The sequence below is a fragment of the Rhinolophus sinicus genome, chromosome 14 (genome assembly GCF_057876585.1).
Source record: "Rhinolophus sinicus isolate RSI-liver-muscle chromosome 14, RSI-T2T, whole genome shotgun sequence".
NCBI classification, from domain to species: Eukaryota; Metazoa; Chordata; class Mammalia; order Chiroptera; family Rhinolophidae; genus Rhinolophus; species Rhinolophus sinicus.
Genome location: NC_142514.1, coordinates 129,539,724 through 129,561,811, shown reverse-complemented (window position 1 = coordinate 129,561,811; position 22,088 = coordinate 129,539,724).

The following is a 22,088-nucleotide window of genomic DNA, read 5'->3' as shown; positions in this document are numbered from 1 at the left end:
TCTTTACTTTATACACAGTAATGCAAATACCCACTTCTAAGGCCCCTGAGAACATACACATAGCTCTGCGGATTCTGCAAAGTTCTCTTTCCTAAGTTCTCCCCAGCCTGTTTTCCATCAAAAGTTACAACAGTGTTTTCATTACTTTCTAATTCTCTATACTACTGGGCTCTGGGTTCCTTGTGAGTGGAAGCAAATAATCAGTGCAATGGTGTTTTCTGTTATTTCTACTCTTCAGCTATAGAGTTTGACTTAATGCAGCATTTTCTGTTATTGTAATTATATATAATAAACATTTTCTCAAAGCTCTCAGCTCATGCTATTCACGCCCTCATTTTTTGGCAATCCCTGATCCTATTTCAGTATGCCTTAACCTAGGTGTGGGGACAGAGCCAGGAGTGCAGTTTCCAGGCTCTTGGCCTCACACAGAAAGGTGCTGGCTCAGGCAGTAAATGGCCATCAACTGTGATTGGATGGCCATCAGCTGTGGCTAGTTGGCCGTCAGCTGTAACCAGTGAGCCATTGGCCACTAATATAACTGCCATGGCTACGCTAGCAGAAAATGGGGGCTAGCAAGAAGATGGTGGCTGAGCTAGCAAGCACAGATTGCAGTTAGCACGGCGGATTGCAGCTAACAAGTGAGGTTGGTTGGCAGAGAGAAGCCGACAGCAGGTTGCAGATCGTGTGGCTCTTGCTTCCTGTATCTCCAACCCAGCCGCCAGTGAGACTATAGTGGTATGATCCCCATCTATGGCTCTGTGGGTGTTCCTTTTTGGCCTCACCATATCCTGCATTCTTATGTGGGGAGTGGGACTAGAGACCCCGCATGACACCCTGCATGACACTAGGTTACTAGGTTTTTCACGTTTCTCCTTTTTATAAAGTGAGGGCATTGCTTTTTCTACGTTAACTTCACAAATACGGTCCTGCTTTAATTACCTAAAAAGTGAACCGTTTAATCAAATTTTACTTGCAGAGGGTGTGCCTAACTGTTCAGTCACAAGAGTCTATTGAATAGACCTACTGATATTTATTGATGATCCAGCTTGTTCTTTATCATTTATTAAAGTATTCCATGAATATGTACTATATGCCTAATAACAACATTTTCTGAGTGTTTATTATGTGCCAGGTATTAGTCTAAGCACTCTACATATTTGAATTTTTTCATCACAAAGAATTTGTGATAATGGTCTTTAGTTTATAAACAAGGGCACTGAGATGCAGACATATGAAGTGTCTTACCCAAGGTCACACAGCTAGGAAGGAACACAGCCACAATTGGTATCCAGGCATCTGTTATGTTAGGTGTTGGTTCATGTCAATGGCTGTCTAAAAATATACACACATTTTCAAATAAGTATTATTTCAAGAATTCATTAGAGAATATATCAATTTGTTAAACAAAACAAAAAAACACTTACTGAGTACTGACTCTATGCCTTTACTGTCATAAACACTATGGAGAACAGAATTAGCAAACCACTATCTACTATTAAGGGAATTTAAATCTGAGGAGATCCAAGATACAGATATGACACAACTAAATAACAACAAAATCAACATTTGAGTAAAATACTATGTAGAACAGCTTATCTGTGATACTGGAAATTATAAAATGGAAAAATAATTGTGGGATCCATTTTGTCAAAGCAGTAGAATGGACATGCTGTAATTTACTACATCATGGGTAAAATTAAAAAGATAAAAAGAAAATATTGATACTATGAATTCATTCAATTAATTCAAACGATATTTATTGGGCACCTACTATGTGTCAGGCACTGTTCTTGGTACTGATTGCTAAACCACAGAATGCATTATTGAGAGAAATTATAAAATTACTTTCTCTTGGAGAACTTAAAAAGGTAGGACAATCTACATTTAGTTATGCCAAGGAGCAGGGAGATGAGCTGGGTGGTGATAATGGTACCTAATAATCCCAGGCTGATCTGAAAGAGGGATACTTCATAGCCCTCTCTCTTGCTGTCCCACTGAGGTCTACAGGAAAATGAGTCATTGGGTCATCTCAGGAGCTCACAGAAGTTCAAGGCTGATGCTATCGCGTGTTTCCCCAAAAATAAGACCTAGCTGGACAATCAGCTCTCATGCGTCTTTTGGAGCAAAAATTAATATAAGACCTGGTATTATATTATATTATATTATATTATACCCAGTCTTATATTATTGTATAATAAGACCGGGTCTTAAATTAATATTAGTTTTGCTCCAAAAGATGTATTAGAGCTGATTGTCTGGTTAGGTCTTGTTTTTGGGGGAAACAATGTATATATAAAATTTTCAATCATCCAACCCAATCTTTCACCCCTTACTTTCCTCCCAAATCCATTTCTAGAGCCCTCTGGAACTAGATCTGTGATCAACAAACTTCCATATGTCCTCATTGCTCTGATTGCTTCTTCTTCTCCTGGCTTTGTTGCAACCTGAGACCACTGTTTCCCTCCAGCCTCTCAAAGCCCTGTTCTCTCTCACACCACTTGTATCTCAGGGCTGGGGGTGGGATGAGTATTCTCTTTGCACCTATTGCAGTTTAAACAATTTATCTCCCTTCCTTTCTTAAAAACTACAGCTTCCTGCCTTCAGATTACACAAATGCCTTATAGCTGTCAAATATCTGCCCTCCAGTCACCAATCACTCGTCATCCTTCTTTCATTGAAGGCTTAGGTCATGGGCTCTAGGTCTTATTCTCCTGCCACACCTCTGTCATCTTCTTGATGTCTTCAACATACACATGAATGGACTATCCAAATCCCTGGCCTCTCTCTGTCCCTTGCCTTTCTCACCTTCCTCAGTCACAAACATCCACTGCCATGGTCACACCCTAGACCCAGCCTTGGTGGCAGCTCCACACTGATTCCAAACATCCTACTCTTGGACAACCACCTTATCAGAACTTCCAATCTACTGGCCCCGTTGCTTTTCTGCTACTATCCCCCACCCCGCCCCCATCCTCACCTTCTTCTACTCAGTTTAAACATTCCCTTGCAATCACCCTCAACTGCTTTGTTCAACTCTCTCTCTCTCTGTCCCTCTCTTCCTCCCTCCTTCCCTTCCTCTTTCCCTCCCTCCTCCCCTCCCTCTGTCTTCATCATACTAACCTAGGAAAACTTCAGCAATCATTGAACCAAGGTATCTGCCTTTTCTGTGCCTGTACTCAAGCAGCTGAATATTCCTGGGAATAAAAGCATAAAAACTAAGCCAATTGGTTTCTCTTTAAATCTGAACCCACAACCCTCAAATGATCACTGCCAGGAAAACACACTGTGCTTCGGCAGCAAATTCATTCCCTACTTTTAAAGCCAAAAGGCTCACACCTTTTCTTTCTCCTAAAACTTCCTGTATCCATCCTTCCTGTATCCGTCCTTCCTGTATCCGTCCTTCCTGTATCCGTCCTTCCTGTATCCGTCCTTCTTGTATCCGTCCTTACCACTTTTCCTTCTTAATCAGAGACCTTGACTTATACTTCACTGAGGAAGTACATGCTGTCAGAGAAGAACTGCCTCAAATCATTTCCAATAAAGCGTTTACTAATCTTCTTGCCTCCTCTCTTATTAAAATGGGAAAACCGTCACTTTTCTATCAGTGCTCAACCCTTCTGTGCGTACTCTCCACCTCATTCCCTCTGGCCCTCTTAAGGATCTCACTCTTGTTATTCTCCACAACCCCTACACCAGCAGTTCTCAAAGTGCGATCTGCAAGCCTGTGGTCCCGGAGACTCTCAATCCTGTTCTCCCCCCACACTCCCCCACCCTCCCATCAGTTGTCAGTGAGCAGCACCAAGCTAAAACCTCGGCCTTATCCTTGATTCTTCCCGTTCCATCTCCCCATTTCAAATCTGCTGCTACCTCTTGTCAGTGCTTCCATCAAAATAGGGCATGTGACCCCGCCTCTTTCTCTCCTGTCTAAGTCACTGTCATCCCTCCCCTGCACTGGCTTAACAGTCACCTCACAAGCTTCACTGTTTCTGTTCCTATCGCCTATAATCCATTCTCCACGCAACAGCAACAGAGTTATCTCCACAGTGATCTCCTGTTTCACTGGCTGAGCACAGACATTCTTCCTTCCCTTCTTTGGAGCTCTCCGAGCCCTTTCCACCTCCTGGATTTTGAGCTTCTTTTCTCTGCGTGAATCCTTGTCCAGCAGCTCCTCAGATGATTGGCATATTCTGATTCTTTTGGTCTCATTTCAAATATCTTGCACAGAGAGACCTTCCCTGACAACCCTATCTTAAGTGGCCTCCTCAGATTACTTTCTGTCCGATCATCTGATTATTTCCTTTGAGACATTTATTGTAACACATAATTATGTATTTCCTAATTTATCATCTGCCTCCCAAATTAGACTGTGAGCTCCATGAGGGCAGAGACCTTGTTTCTTTTGGTCAGCCCTGGATTTCCAGCATCCAGAACAATACTTGGCAGAAAGTAGGTACTCAATCAACATGTGTTAAATAAACAGTGTGAATGAGTGAGTTTTTTAACATTTATGTACTGGTCCCTTGGCAATGTTCCTCAAATGCATTATCTCATTTAATAACCATTACAGTCCTATGAGGTAGGAGTACTATTATCTACATTTGACAGATGACAAAACTGTGGTTCAGAAGAATATTTGCTCAGTCACATAGCTAATACCAAGTGTCTTAGCTCATGCGGCCATAACAAAATACCAAAGACTGGGTGGCTTAAACAACAGAAATTTATTTTCTCACAGTTCTGGAAGCTAGAAGTTCAACATCAAGTTTCCAGCTGATTCAGTTTCTGATGCGGCCTTTCTTCCTGGCTTGAAGACAGCCGCACGGAGACAGAGTGGAAGCTCTATGGTATCTCTTCTTCTAAGGACACGAATCCTATTAGATTGGCGCCCCCCCCCCCCATGACCTCATTTAACTATTTCCTTAGTAGTTAGTAGATCCCATCTCCAAATACACTTACGCAGGGAATTAGGGCTTCCACATAGGAATCTGAGTGGCAGGGAGACACAAGCATTTAGTCTATACCCCGACAGAGTCAGTATTCAAACCCACACTTGTCGAATTCCAAAGCTCATACTCTTAATTACGGAATCATATTGTCTCTGGGTCCCTAGCCCTGCCCTCATGCTGAACCTCTCCACACCAGGATTCATCCATAGCCAGAGGTTGCTTGTCTGGTTCTCTCATGATGCACACCTTCCTTGGAGTTAGGAGCCAAGGATGCAAAGCCTGGCTTCCCTCGTCACTGCCTTTGTGACCTGAAGCCAATAGCCTAACAACCCTGAATGTGCCTCAGTTTCCCCATCAATGAAATATGGATAGTCACAGAAGGTACATCTCCAAAGTTCCTTAAGGTGGTGAGAGAAGAAAATAATCCTTCTATGAATCTACTGGATGTACGTGATTCCAATGTTTGCTGTTATGACTATTTCCCTGAGTAACAGTAACAACTGCATGGTCAGGCTGTGAGAAAGCTGCCTCCACCCCAGCATGGTGATACAGCCTGTGGGAAGGGCCCTTACATGGCTGTGACCCATGTTTTCTTCTTCCTCCTCACACTGAATCATCCAGCTTTTGTTTTCTTTGAATTTAGTATTTTTCTGTTTGGCTCATTTGCTCTATAGCCTAAGAGGAATTGCCCCCAGGGGATGATTCCAACAGATAGCCTAATCCGGCTGAGACGGGTGTCACCCTAACTGGAAGTTCTCAGGAATGTAATTTACCCACTTAAGGTGATGGTTATCTGATGGCCGACTAAATACCAACCGTAACAATGATCATAGCTAACACACAGCACTAACTGTATACAGGCACTGTTCTAAGCACTACGTAGATATGAATCCACTTACTTTCGACAATGATCTAGAAGGAGATGACACTACTGTAATAACCATGCCCACAGCTAGTAAGCGGCCGGGGTGGGGTGGGGGTGTGGGGGGCTCTGGGGCTAGAGCCTGTGCTCTGAACCATAACAACACAAGGCCTCTCCTGACACCCGGTTCCTCCCCACCTGACCTGTAACCCCCAATCCTGGGCGAGGACAGGGAAAGGAAGCACAGGGCTCTATGGAAGAGGAGAAAGCCAGAGGGCACCATTCTGGGATTAGAAGTGAAGCAAGAAGTCTGTGGGATCTGCAGTCACCACCTAGGAGGGTTGGGGGTTGGTGGCTCTCTGGGGCTCCCGGGTCGCCCTGTACTTTCCCCCTCTCAGCACTAAGCAGCCTGCATCTGGACTATTATTAGCTCAGTATCTCTTCCAGGAGGTAGTAAGTTCCTCCAGGGCAGGGATGGTGTCTAGATCAGCTCAGTGGTCCCTCAGCAGCAGGAGGGCAGAGACCTGGTGAGTCCATCACTGAATGACTGATTCTGGGTCTAAAATAGTGCACTACGGGACAGGCATTCACGGATAAGTAGATGCGGAAGGCCAGCAGATACCACAATGACTACTGGTATAAAAGTTTTCAATGCTTATGGTTTCTTTATCTTTTGTTTATTTCCACTTAGTGCAAAAGCCCTGAAACTTGAATCAGCTGTGGAGTTCAGTAAGAATGCATATTCTTAGGCCTCAGACCCGTGAGATTCTGATTCATTTAGTTCATGTGGTTTTTTAAAACATTTTGCTGGAATATAATGTACAACTAGGAAAGTATACAGAAGTAGTGCACAGCTTGTTGGATTTTCATAAATTGAATATACCTAAGCACCCAGCACCTACATCAAGATACAAAACATTATTAGACTAGTTTGGGGAGTTTTAAACAAAAATCCTGATCATTCTCATCCAGGTCCCCAAACACTGAGAAACACTGGAGTGTGATGAGCAGCAAAACTCTTAAAATGGAAACAGCTTGTGTATATGTCCTTGAGAAAAACAAGGACAAGAGAACTAGGAAGGGTTCCCGGGTGACCAGAGCCCCAGGGACACAGTGGGTGGTACGGTCCTGGGGGTGGGGAGTGGAGAAGGTCAAATAAGTCACCAGCTGGCCTTCTGGATATAGGAGCAGAGTTCATAAACTCCCAATACCTGATGGGAGAGAAGTCCAAGGATGCAGGTGCAGGTCTTCCAGTTATTAAACCATTAAAGCAAACAAGCTTTCAGAGCAAAGACAGAGGGGCCTCATGGACCGTAATCATTGAGTTTCTCATTTCCAAAAGGATGAGTGACCTTCTTACAAATTCCATCTGAACCAGACTGGAAGGAGGCCTTCAGAAATTCAGTCTCAATCTCTCTCTCTCTCTCTCTCTCTCTCTCTCTCTCTCTCTCTCTCTCTCTCTCTCTCTCTCTCTCTCTCTCTCTCTCGCACACACACACCCAAGACTTACTTTGGAATGTTCTTTCCCAAGCTCCAACTATAAGGTCTTTCATTAGGGTCAGATTCATTTTGATTCTTGAAATACCTCTGTCTTTTTCTTATTTTTCCTTTTCTCAAAAATTTTTTGACTCCTGGTGTTCAGACCAAATGAGAAAACTAGAAGTTGTAAACCTCCACAAAAATAAAAATAGTGGGTGGTAGGAAAAGAAGAGAAGGCATTATCCTGATTACCTCTTGATCACCCATCTACACGTTCTCAGAGGTCTGAAATGAGCCTGGGTATCCAAGCCGAGTCTAAAGCTTTCCTCCCGTTTTTTACGTCCTCTAGAGCCCAGCCTTTTAACTGGTACAGATATAGACGGGGGTGAGGGGAGGAAAGTCCTGTTGGCATTAGACCTTAAACAGTTTCTCTACCTTCTGTTGTTAATCACTAACAATTTTTTCAACTTCTAAAAATTTTTAAGTGTTGTATATTCAACAGAGGGTTGGACCATTTTGTGGTTGTTTTGTTTACTGGGTTTGGCTCCTGAATTCTTTTCCTAAAATTCTCTTTTCTGTGGGAAAAGAGGTTGAAGCATTTCAAGATAAGTTTGGAAAGGAGCTGCCTGGGTCCTGTAAAGATTTAAGATGAGTAAGATAAGTAAGTTTTCTGCATAACTCCCTGTCTCCCAGCCAACCAGTAACCAAAACGACAGTCTCCATCCTGTGGGCCTACAAAAAGTTCAAGTATAGCCCACTCCCAGAAGGAACTTTTCACATTCTACTATCCATTCACCCAATCATTCATCCATTCACTCATTCATTCAACAGATTGGTACTGAGTGTGGACGATGTGTCAGACACTATGCTCGGTGCAGATCACCAAGTGCAAGCTCCCTTCTCTGGTCCCTCCTTGTTATTTCTTGGTGGGGGCACTCAAATAAAAGGGAATACAGATCCCTTCCAGCTGCCTCCAGTCTTCCCAGTCCCCAGCTAGAAAGCTGCATAATTCAGGAAAAAGGATTCCCTCCCAGCCTGGGGCTTCTCTCAGTGTCGTTGTTAATACCTGTGCTTGTTTCAGGGTGACTTTTAAGAGCCTAATGAGGGCCACTAGTCTTCCAGGTTTGCAAATCGAGCTGACACATTATAGCAGGCCCATAGGCTCCCAGGACCTGTTGATTGTTAGCGGGACGACCAGCTTTGGCTAGACCAGTGCACCTACCTACTTTGCAGAATCAAAAATCAAGGGTTCCACCCAGATCGTCTTTCCTAATTTTCCAACTTTTGATCTCATACCAAATCTCATGTTACAGCAATTCACATCAGCAGGATGACGTTCATTCTGGAAAGCTGGAAGAGCAGCTCGGCCATGTGTCTAAAAATGTGCACATGGCGGTGTGATTTTTGCATAATGACTTGATTCAGGCTCCATTTGTGCCTTTAACACTCACATTGACATTTTCTCCTTCATAAAACAGACCCCGAACTTAAAAGTCTCATAAAGGAATTCAACAGTTTTCCTTAATGCTGTTCAGGTACGTGTACCTGGCTTTAAAGCAAACCCAGTAACGTGAGAATGGATGTGCACCCGTCAATCAGAGGGCAAGAGATTCACTTTACAGGCTGATACATTCACGTCACAGAATGATTCTTTTCTTCACCAAAGGAACGTCCATAGGGTCCTTGGAAGGGATAGTCTTTCCTAGTATACTTGAACACTTTGCAAAGTTTTAACCTAAAACGCTGTTTAGACATCACAAGTACTGCGGAAAGAGAAGAGTTCTCAGATCAGGCAGATGGCCCTAGGTTATTTTTAGCCATTGCCCCCTTTCAAAGGGAATCCAAATGACTTGTCAACATCTGGTTGGCATTCGGTGCCCTGCCTAGGGCAAAACTCAAGTTCTGAAGCAAAGCTTATACTTGGATCAAGACTTAGGTCAGTAGCTACTCCTTTCCTTTGTCCAGCTCTCTCAGACAACCCTCACCGCTTTCCCAGACTTGAAATCTTTCTGGGACTTATGTAGCATTTTGTACTGCCCAATTTGAATACTGCCTTAGACATGGTCTTGATTTTATTCATTCTATGAGTTCAGCTATGTGCCAGGTCTTCAAGAAATTTGCCTAAAAAAATAATAGCAGTCGAGGAAATGGAGTGAGAAGGAGCCATCACTGTGTTGAATCAGTGTCTTTCAGTTAGCAAGAATTTATCAGAATGAGAACTGATTTTGGTCACAAAGCAATGTTTCATAGTGGCCCACAGTTAGGCTGTCTTCATGGAAACATTATTAAAATAATAATAGAAAATAAAAGACCACATATAGATCTCAGCCAATCAGCAATAATGTCTTGCAGCCAGAGGGACTGCTTAAGGAATCTGCAATGGGAAACAGACCCGGGATGTTTGTTGGAACTGATGGGGAGACAAGCTCTCTCTTCCACTGGATTTAACCCTCAGAAAATATAAATTGGCAGGTTCTGGGGGTTGCCCTAAAGTGAAATCAACACAGAAGAAAACCTGAGCAGTAGAGAAGCCCAAGTCCTGATGGTATCATTTGAGCCCTGGCATCCACCAGTTCCTGAGGCTACACCTATTTTCAAGAGTTTTTAGTTAAGTGAATAGGCAAATTCACAGTATTTATTTAGACAAGTTTGGGTTGACTTTTTGTCATTTGCGAATGAAAGACTCCTGACTCCCCCCTCCCCAAATGGTCTTTATATCAATTACCAAGATCTATGGTTTTTCCATCCAAAATATCTCACATTTATTGGCTCATCTCCATTCCAATGACTGTAATTTAGTGCAGAGTTCTCATGACTTTTTGTTTGAACATGCAAACTCTGAGTTTGTCTTTCAACCTCCACTTTCTCCCCTCCTGTCTATCTTCCCAGAAGCTACTCACTTAATCCTCACAAAGCACAGATATAATAAAGGTATTCACTCCACTGCCCAAAAACTTTCACTGACACCCCGTTGCCTAATGAATGCAAAATCCTACAGTCTTTCCCTCCTGTGTGTCTCCTTTACTACATACAGAACGCTTTACTTCTGACACTTTCGGTAACCAAATGTGGGGTTGGGGGTTCCCCACACAGAGCAATTTTCCATGGCACCAGTCTACTATCGTAAAATTTATTTCATTTCTGACACTGTCTACCTAGAAATGGTATCAGATCCCACAGGTTAAGGGCTCAGTCCCCAAAACTGACCCCTCCCACTTCAGATGCCAATGGCACATAGTAAGTCCGCAGGCTACCCATAACTTCTGTCCCATTTACCTACAAATGGGAGGTCCCCACAACACCCTCGCTAAGTTTGATTAATTTACTAGAGTGGCTCACAGAACTCGGGGAAACACTTAACTTAGGTTTACCAGTTCACTAAAGGATATTATAAAGGACACAGATAAACAGATACATAAAGGCAAGGTCTGAGAGGGTCCTGAATGCAGCAGCTTCTGTCCCCGTGAAGTTGGGGTACATCACCCTCTTGGTATGTGGATATGTTCACCAACCTGGAAGTCCCCTGAACTCCATACTTTTGGGATTTTATGGAGGCTTTATCATGTGGGCATGACCAATTATCAACTCCATTTCCAGCCCTTCCCCCTTCTCAAGAGAAATGGGGGCGGGGGCGGTGAAAATTCCAAGCTTCTAATCATGGCTTGTTCTTTCTAGTGTGAATGGCCCCTACCGAGGTGCCATCTAGAAGCCCACCCAAAATCACCATTAGAACAAAAGACACTCTTACGTATCACCCAGGAAATTACCAGTTTCAGAAGCCCTGTATCAGGAAGCAAGGTCAAAGACCAAATATTAAAACAAAAGATAGGAGTGCCTTATAATTTAGGAAATTACACGGGTTTTAGAAGCTCTGTGACAGGAACCAGGGTCATAGACCAACATATAGATTTTTTCTATTATCTCACAGCTTCTGAATTAAGTTCAAATTCCTTAGTCTGATATTTCAATCTCTCTATAATCTAGCTGCAATCTCTAGCTTTCCAACTTTTATTTTCTGCTATATCTCTCATGCAATTTATACTCAAAGTTATGCATTCTGGTTGGGTATTCAAGTCTTCAGGGCAAGTTTGATGTACAGCCAGGTGAACTCGCTATTCCTGTGTCCAAATCCTCCAATTTCCAGGTCAGATGTAGCCTTGTCTTGAAGCCTTCCCTAAATCCTACAGCTGGGGACCTCCTGCACTCTTACAGCCCCTTATCTCTTCACTCCTTGGGACTTTACATATCACTTCCTTTTGTCTTTCTACATTTTATTGTAGCTACTTGTAGATTTGTTCTATCTAGTCTGCTCTCTAGAATTCTTCCCTACTAGATAGCTACTCTCCTTCAGACAGGGTCTGTTTCAGATTTATTTTTGTGTGTATCCCATCCCCTGCCCCCAGTAATATTCCACATATGTTTATCGAATTGGTATAAATGAAGGAATCAGGAAAGTTACTTAACAGATTCTTAGGAAACTTGCCTTTTGGTGAATATTAAAAATAGAATAAATAACCTAAATGTATGTAAACAGATGCTATTGGAGTTCGTGAGGATGCTTGAAAATTGACTTTCTTAAGTACTAAATTTCATACTTTCCCCCTATTTTTGCACTACTAATTTGCCAACACAAAAGTAAAATTACGGTAAATCTTTGACAAAGCCTTAAAAATTCTATATGATGATCAAATACCACATGAGTGTAATTGAAAAAGTGTCTCGTGACTAACAGTCTTCTTTGAGCCATGTTAATAGAAGCAATAGCATGTATTTAAGTCATGTGTTAGAGTTTACAAAATACTAGTACAGACATTACTTCACTCCTGTTTCACAACCCCATGAGATCAGTAGCACAGGAATCATCAGCCTTCAATAAGGAACAGGTAAAGTTGAAGAGAGGCTAAGCAACTGGCAAGTTTCCATAACTAAGAAGATGACAGAACTAGAACTACAGCCCGAGATTTCCGACCCTAGTCCAGAGCGCTTCCCATTATTCCATGCTACTTATCTTAGGCCAACAGATAACCTCGTTCCCTTGTCACTAAGTGATTTAGGATTTATGACCATTGAATTCTGGCCATTGCCATATGAAGAGAGGCCTGGGGACTGGTATAATTCTCTTGCTCCTAAGAGAGAGACATAGGAGGAGAAGTCCTTCCCCCCACCCCGCTCTTTTTTTTCTTCCTGGATATAACTATACATCGAATTTGCCTGTTATTTCTCCTTCCATCTTGCCACAAGCCTGAGTACTTTTACAAAAAAAAACCACACTTTTTTAAAGTATAACTTTACACAAAACGGTTTTATTGGTTCACTCATCCTTTCTCCATTAGTCAGGCAAGTATTACCGTGTTTCCCCGAAAATAAGACCTAGCCAGACCATCAGCTGTAATGCGTCTTTTAGAGCAAAAATTAATATAAGACCCGGTCTTATATAAGACCGGGTATAGTATAGTATAGTATAGTATAGTATAGTATAGTATAGTATAGTATAATACTGGGTCTTACATTAATTTTTGCTCCAAAAGATGCATTAGAGCTGATGGTCCAGCTAGGTCTTATTTTCGGAGAAACGGTAATTTTCATACAAAGGTTGAGTCCTTTCAAGCTTAGATCAAGAATACCCAACCTCTGAGTGAACTTCATTTCCCTGATGCTTTGAGATCACTGGGCAGGGGATGAAAGAGTTGACATTAAAATAACGATAGAAGCTGAGGTGGGGGGGCTGCTACCAAGACTGGAGCTGGCCTTGAAGTCAGCAATCAACCCTTCAAAGTGTAGTCTAACAAATCAAAGACTTGTCATTTATTTGTTTTTAATTTTTCTGCAGAAAGGGTCTTAAGGATTTAATAGTTCAATTTTATTGCACTTTTAAACAAAGAGAGAGAGAGAGAGATTGCCATCTCTTGTCCTGAAAGATAAGATTGTTCCGATAACCTCATTTTACCAATATGCTATTTATACACCTGTGAGGTCATAGTAGTCTAGGACTGGGCTGGGCCTTCCTGGATCTTCCTGGATTCCAGCCAAATGCCCTTTTCATTTCAACATGAAAACAAAACATATCATGTCATTTTGGAATGGTGTCACATTACTAGGAGGAGCTAATTTTTATTGGCAGTATGATTCCCAGACTACCCTGCTCTCTACTCCCCCTCTGCTAGATGGAGTGGACCCACTGCTTATCTGGAGAGGATGCCCTCACCCTGGCTGCACACAGTTGTCCAGACAGGACCTCAATGGCCCTGAGTAAAGACAGACAATGTCTATGTGCAAAAGCAGGGCCCACAGAGAGTGTGACGCTTGTGGACGTAGTGACCTCAGAACCATTGCACAGTGTTGGCTTACGTCTTGATTTTCCAGGACAAGACAATAATGTGAACAACTACGTATAGACACCACAGGATCTAGTGTTCTTCTCCCTAATTTTAGTCTGCTGAAAACCCGGATAAAATGTCACTCCTCCTTGAAAGAAATCCCCACCTGCAGCTGCTGGTGTCAGTATTGGAATCTCCTCCCAGCGTGACCTTCGTTGCTCTGTCAGGGTGACAGGCTCTCCAGAGCTGTCACCCTCTGGACTTGCCCTTCCTCCAAGAGAACAAGCTACAGTGGAAGGCACCAGTGTGGCCACAAACTGTGATATCCTCTTGCCTTCATGTGGGTAAGTCCTACCTCACCCTACCCCCAGCTCCTCTGAAAGGGCTTTCTCTCAGTCTGACTTCCTGGTATCAGGGGGAGAGCTAGCCCTCCACATTGTTCTGCAGGCTTTGAAGTGAAAAGAACACGGATGATTATTCTGTGGTGTCCCTGATCTATGTACCCAGGGCATAAGGAACCGGTGATCCTGTGTTTGAACTAAAACAGGTTACTGGCCTGAGACAGCAGGAAGCAAATTGCTTCTACAGATACAAACCCTCCTGCTTTACCCTTGGGCTGGTCGTCCTTACTTTGTTTTCAAAATATGAGAAACTGGCTGCCATTCCCAGGGATGGTGGTGAGGTGCTAGTCCTGGCAAGCTGGCTTGTTTTTCAGTAACTCTCCCTTCCACCAAGGTAAAGGAAAAACCAGAGGCTTCCGACTATGTCTAAGAAGTGCCCAAGCTTCTGAAAACTAAAAATAAGTCTCAAATTTAGCTCGTTGTGTGTTTTCAAGGTCAGATTGGCTGATGGTATCAGTCAAAACAGCCAAAGTAGGCTTCCCCATTACCTCGGTTCCAAAGGACTCCCCCATTGTCTACAAAATGCTGTCCATTTGGGGCCTTGCTAGGGTGAGTGGGGTTGCGTGCTGGATGTGTCAGGGCTATAAAAAAACCAACACATGATACCTTCCTCAATTAGCTTTTATATTAGTAGCTATCCATAGAGTTGTTATAGTTAAAATAAAAAAAATAAAAAAATAATGAGTAGCTAACGTAGTTGGAGAATCAGAGAGCATATAGCATGTTAATATTTTGATACGTGTCCTAATTTAATCCTCACTATAGCCCTATGAGGAGGGTATTGTCACTACCCTATTTTGGAAATACGGAAATGGTGTGCTTGCTGGCTATTCTCCATCTGCCCCCCCTCCCAGCAGCTCTCCACCCATCACTGCCCTGCTTTGTGCCCCGGAGGCTGAGCCTCGCAGACAGCACAACCTGGCTCCCTTGTGAACTGACTTTGGCAGGCTCCAGAGAGCAGTGGGTGGAAGGAGAGGTCAGAGTATGTCTTTCCCACTCCCTCCCTCTTTGGCACCAGATTCCTCGCAGTAGCTTCATCCTTCCCTGGACTGTACAGGTCCTGGCAGCAAAACTCCTCTGTGATGCTCATTCTCACCACTTGCTTCTTTTATGGCATCTCCTCCCATCTACCTCCTGCCCTAAAAGGAGCGAGGCCTCCCTCCCCACCCCCCCACGTTGCTAGGTCCCGGGTGCTCTCTGCTTTGTTTGTTCCTTCAGCCCTGTCCTCACTTCCATAAGTAGCCACTTCATTAAAATCTCTTCATTTGAACCAGCCAAAGGCAAACTGTGTTCCTGTCAAGAGCCCAGCAGAAGAGGTGCAGCTCAGGGATTCAAACCCACAGTAAGCAGTAGTCGGGGAGAGGAAAAGTAAACTGACAATAGAAATAAAATTATTAGAGTCAAGAGAAAGTTGTCGAAAGTGTTATGGGAAATCAAAGGCCAACAAAAATACTCTGTTGAGGATGTGACATTGTTAGGCCTTTTAAAAATGAATAGAATTGAGACAAGTGGATATGGAGAAAAGAGTTTCAAATGCAAACAAAAGCATTGTGGCCAAAAAAAAGCATAAGCCACATGTTGGGAACAGAAATGGTTCAGTCCCAGAAATGGAGTAAGCTATGGATAGTGTTTCTCAAACTGCACCCTGTACAACTCTGGGGTTCTATGAAATGTTACTACCACACTGAAAAAAAAAGAGTCCACAGTCAAATAAGTTTGGGTCACTTTGAGATCAATCGGCTTAAGCAGGTTTTCCTACACAGGACTTGTCAGAGCATTTGAAGGGCTAATATGTATATTTAACTACCTTTTTTTCACAGATAATCTATTGATATCTTCCAGAGTATGGGAGGAAACAGAGTTTGGGAAACACATATTGTCCAATAGGATTCTACAATCCTTAGGAGTTCCAGCGGAGAGATTCAGAACACCCTATCACAGCCAGAACTGAGTGCGTATTCCAAAGGGTTCTGCAGAAAGTCGCTGGGAATGTCACAAGTCAGGGATAAATGATGCCTAAAATGTCATCATATAGCCATAGCATAATTAGTGAAATGTAATTAGTAGGCCAAGTGTCAAATTTGTTATTTTGACTCGACCCATAAAGAAAGAATGGTGAATGGGCATCAAACAGGAATTCTCATTTATATCCTGGAAAATACTGCAGCCCCAGTGGTAAAATTTCATACACAATGGACCCTGTTCTTGTGGCTGGCAAGCCAAGTTATTTCAGACCTGATATTTTAAGCTAATTAAAATGAGCCAGGTTCTGTGCTAGATTACAAAACCAGACAATAACCACAAAGATTTTTAAAAACTATAAAGACTAGAAAATCATAAAGACTAGAAAGAAAAACAGAGTTCCTGTAAGGAACTCTGGACCACTTGAGGTTGAACATGTAACTATATAACTACAATATAAGATATCATTTCAATACAATTTTCTGAAAACACAGAATGAACTTACATATCTAGCACTGAAGGGTTTCAGAGAAGAGTTGATATTTGAGCTTGAAGGACGAATAGAATTTGCCTGCAGAAAAAGGAGAAACTTCATGAAAAATGCCAAATTTGAATATCCAGACCCCATATTTAACCATGTAAAAGCTTACTCCTTATAAGACAGAAAAGAGAGCGTCCAATATTTATGAATAAATATAAACATAAATTAAAAACAAAAGGATTTTCAAAAAAAATGCCTTTTAAAGCATTGGAGGTATGGTAGAAAATTGTATAACGTGAATGTAAAGAGACTGCCAAAAGTTTATTGAAGTCTATTTCAAGGTCAGCAGCTCTGCTGCTTCTTAAAGAAAGAAAAAATATCTTTATTTTCTCTTTTGTTCTTGATCATGAGATCCAGTAGGCAAACAAGTACATCAGAGAAGTCCCCTGCTGGTCTCTGGAGATTTTCTGAATTTGACCAGAGAAAATGAGAAACACAGTTATTTCAAAATGTTTCTAATTTTTTAGTTTAAAATAATGCCCACAGTATACAGGAAATTGCTAATGCCAAAGCCTGTCTTTCTTCCTGATAATTTTAGATTGCTATATTCTATTAAGTAGGATTAGAGTAAAACTTTTTTTGCTGTGTAGCTTTTTTTTTAAGGTACCATATGTACCAATATGACAATTTAACTGTACAACTATTTTATATATTAAGCTTTTATATATTACACCTTCACATATTTATATTCAGAGTGTACTGACTACTTTTCTTTCTATACACTTAAAATGAGTAATCTATATTTAACAAAAACAAGAATTTTAAAAAAGTTTTAAGTGCGATACAAATACATTTGTTTTATTAAGTGCTGTAAAGATTTTTTCTAGTGGTTCTTTTTGTTAGCTTTTTATTAATGACGGGAGTTTGTTGTGGTTTCATTTTTACCACGTAATAGTTTAGATCTACCATCATAAGAAAAAAAAAATCTGGTTTTGCCCTTAAAACACTGACAAATATGTGGGTCTGACAATATTAGTTGGCTCAATAGATGTTTGTTGAATAAATAAACTGATGGCACCCAATCTCCATAGGGGAGATTAGGAGACAAGACAAAAAAATACAACCCTGGCTCCGATTTGAATCTATAGTTTTTCCTAAGTTCAATACTAAGAAACTCTTTGTTGCCTACAGACCAGACCTATGACAAGAAAGTTTGGGGACTGAATAGGAATCCCAAGATAATTTCATTTTACAAAGACTGGATTAAACTTTTTAGCAGTGATACTAAAACAACTTGATTCATTCATTCATTCAACATATTTTAAAACGTTTATTGAGCATTCACAGTAGTAGTAATAATATTAATAAGAGGCAATGCCAATTTAGAATTTATTTTGTGCTGAGTCCTGTGCTGTGTGCTTTGGACTGATTATCTCACTGAGTTCTTACAACAGCCCTGAATTAGCCCCATTGTATAGATGAGAAAAGCGAGGTACAGAAAGTTGCATAGCTTGCCCATGGTCACCCAGCAATTATATGAATTCTAAATTGAATCCAAGTCCGTCTGACTGGAGTTCCACATTCTTTGCTCCCCGAGGACCCCATGGTAGAGGTTCTCCCCCCAAAAATGTGGATGATCTTCCATAAGGATAAAAATGTCATGGACTCAAAGACTGTAACAGCAGGTCATCTAGTCTTTCTTTTTACAGATAAGAAATCAAGGCCAGGCCAGAAAATGAGGTGATTTACCCAAGGTCACAGAAATAGGTTTAAAATGCCCCTTCTCAACCCTCTGGGTTGTTTCTCAGTCCATTTCTCTTTTCACTCACTACATGGGGCTCAAAATCCCCTTACTGAGTAAACCACTAGATCCATATTATCACAGAAATAAGAAACCATATGGAAATGATTTTTAAATATGTCATTTTATCTACTTAGAAATAATCCTCATTGATAACTTTCAAACTGACAACTTATTGAAGCTGCATACGGATCCTGGCCTCAGGAAAATAAGCACTAAAACTGAGCTTAGCAGTTTAGAGTTGGCGTTGGGTCTCTCACCTCCCCGCCACCCTAAGTTTCCAATTATCTTTCGGTGCCATCTCATCTCCTGCTCTGAGACCATTTAACAGCCTGTTACTAAGTGATTGCACAATTGGAGCAAAAGCAAGATAGAATCAAAAGGATGTTTAGAGCTGCAGCAGACATCAGCAACTGATTCAACCTTGTCATCGTAAGCTCCAGAAAAGGGAGGTCTGGGAAGCAATATAACACAAAACAGAACCTGGTAAAAGAGTTGGACAGACTGAGCAGAAGTCACAACTGTGTCACTTAGTAGTAAAGCACTGAGTATCCTATTTAACCGCTTTGAACCCCAGTACTCTACAGCTCTGTCATTGCAAAATGGAAATAATCATAGTCTCTATTTTTCTGTTTGTCTCGAAGATTACTTGCAATGAAGTATATTCCACACTACCTGACAAACAGCATACATTCAATAAGCATACCTATAATTATTACAGTCTAATCCTCAGTCTATCCCTTCCATTCACTTAACTGATTTTCTTATGTCTCTAGTGTTAAGAACCCAATGAGATAATATTTGGTAAAGTCTTGCTCAGATTTTCATCCTTTGAGCTTTGGCTCAAATTCTACCACTTCGCAGAAGGCCAAAATGGGAATTAATGATACCCTCCCTCTTCTATGCCCTTTAGCTCTAGCCTGATCCAGCCTATGTCTCATTTTCTCTTCTCTTTGATTTTGCTTTGTTTATATCCATAGCAGAAATCCCTAGAGGTGAGGGATTGCTTTCTCTCTCACACAGCCCCTGTACAGTCACCTAATACATAGCACAAACTCAGTGAACGTGTGGGCCTTACCCTGAATGCATTTTTAACAACTCAATTTCTACGCAGATGAAAAGTCTTTGAGAATTACAATAATGGAGTTGAACTGAGTTCTTAAGAAGCAGTGAAGGTTTTCTGGGTTTTTCTTTTTCTTTTTTTTTTTTTCAGGGAGGGAAGAGGACAAGTACAAAAAGAAAAGCAAATATCTAGCGAGGCTCAGCCTGATGACACCTGCTCTTTACGCAGGACTTCTCTTAGAAGTCAAAGTACTCTATAGATCTGTCACTGTCCTTACAGCAATCACAGTGACAACCTAACAGCCAGGTAGTAACCTCTCATTGTACTATTGACAGCTCCAGGAAGCAAAAGAAGCTAGCGGTGCTTGTTCAAGACCTGAGCTCCCCTGGGTCATCTGTAGTTAGAACTCCTGTCTGGGTAGGGGGTGAGGGACCTGAGACTGGCTGTGGGAGTGGCCATAGGGGAGGGATGTGCTCTTTGGTCCTTCTGTGCCTCGGTTTATCTCTCTGAGTGATGGGAATAACTATCTTATTGTCTATGATTGTACATTCCCAAACAGGTTACTATGTAATTTTTAAAACTGCCAGGACAAATGAGCAATGACTATCAAAGTGGTTGAGGTGGTGCTCCAAAGCAGAGCTAAGGTACGTTCTTGTTGCCTAACAGATATAACAAGAGCTAACATTTAATAAGTCCTTACTGTGTGTTAGTCAGTGTGCAAAGCATCTTATGTGTATTATTCACTCAATTATTAACACAACCCTATGGGGCAGTCTCCATTTTACAGAGGAGGAAACTGAGGCACAGAAAGGGTAAGCCAAAGGCTACACAGCTGGTAAATGGCAGAGCCTTGAACAGTACTCACATAGTTGAACGCCACTGGCATTCTCTTAATTATGTTGCTATTCTGTCTTCCTGTGGCCATCTCTTTAGTTTGGAGCCAAGCACGATGCTTTATGTATAATATGTGCTAAATAAATATTTGTTGAGTTGGAGTAAAAGTAATAAAACTCAAGCATAATTGGGACATCTCTCCCTTTTTCCTCTCCTTCCAATTCCACCTTCGGCTCCTCTATTCAGTATTTGACTTTTAATGATGTTTCTCCAGTTGGGAGCTACAGGTCCTTGGAGGGCGATAATTTATTTATTTTTCCTATTTATGATAATAAATGAATATAAACACCTTCTCCAGTTGGGAGCTACAGGTCCTTGGAGGGCGATAATTTATTTATTTTTCCTATTTATGATAATAAATGAATATAAACACCTTCTGGACCATTGGGATAAGCTTCTGATACAAGTACTGTCTCGTGATTTCAGGGCCTGTGTGTGCTATGCCTTGGCACCAGGAGTTACCACTTCAGTCATTGTGCTAATAAGAAAGGAACAGCTCAAAGTTAATCGCTAAGTGATTTTTTAGAGTCAAGTGAAAGTGAAATTCTGTATTCCAGTGACACAGGGTATGAGGAAAGAAGGTGTGATAGCTGGAACAGGGAAAAAGGTGAGAGAGTCAGGTCATTACAGGGTACCCCACACACCATGAGAGTGGTAGGGCTACACAGAACTCAAATGTACTCAACCTAGGCAGTCAGCACCACGTGATGCTAAGTAGTAGTTGAGTAAACTACTAATTTAAAATTTATAGTTCTGGGAGGAGATTTTTATAGTTATAGATTTGTTTTGGTTTTATTCCAGAGTTGTTCAAAAGCTGTAACATAAGCTTATACGTGGTTTTACTCATATTATATACAGAGGGTGCCAACAAAATGTATACCTTTTAAGGGAGAAAAACTGTATTAATTGTAATACTCAATATATACCGATAACAAAAGATGAATACAAGTCACGGTTGACCTCTGCAGTTACAAGAGGTGCTCAAAGTGGTTACCATCAGCGTCCAGACACTTCTGATTGTGCTAGGGCTTGAGCATAGATAACCTCTCTACCTTTTTTGGGCACCCTCTGTATTACTACAACATTTAAAAAATAAACTAAGCCAATACTAAGCAAATTGCGCCCTTAAAATGGTGGAGAATAGTGGTTTCCCTCACTTTTGAGACTCACCACACAGTAACATGTATTGAGGGCTTTCCTATTTAAAGTAGATTACATACCTGGCTCTTAGGTTGTCACAAACACATTCGGCATGTCATTAAAACTTGGGTGTGAGATAGTGTGCTAGGCCCTCTTTTTGAGAGCAGGTGTTGATGGGAGAAAAGAAAGCTAAAAGGCCTGACAGTAAAAAATGTGCCCTCTGTGCTTTGGGACAAGTCATTAGACCTGTAAGACCCCTCAGGTTCCTTACCTGTAAAATAGTGGTGATCTGTACCTTCACCAGGACGGCCTATCTGCAAAGCTGGTTCACAGAAGGTGCCCAGCAAATGGTCATCTACATAAAACACTGATGTACCTGGGAAAGAATAGGAAGGTTGTAGCACTAGGTTCTGAAGTGGCACAGTCACCCGCGTGACTGGAGGAAGACCACGAATGGTGGGCCCTTGGAGTGGCTCTAGGAAGCAGGCCCACTGGCCGAGGAGGTGGCTCCACCAGCTGGTGCCTCGGTAAAGCGCTGAGGCCGATGGGCTCACCAGCCAGCCTGCCACTCAGGAGCTGCCCAGCGCCTGCCTTGCTCCGGACCCCAAGCGCCGCACTGGGTGCTGTAGTGGAGCCAAAGCACTGCTGGTCCTGTCAGCAGAACGCAGGTTTCCGGTTCCTTGGAGGCACCTGAGAGACTGGGTGAAGCGGGAAGGAACTCGGCCATCACCTAAAAACTCCC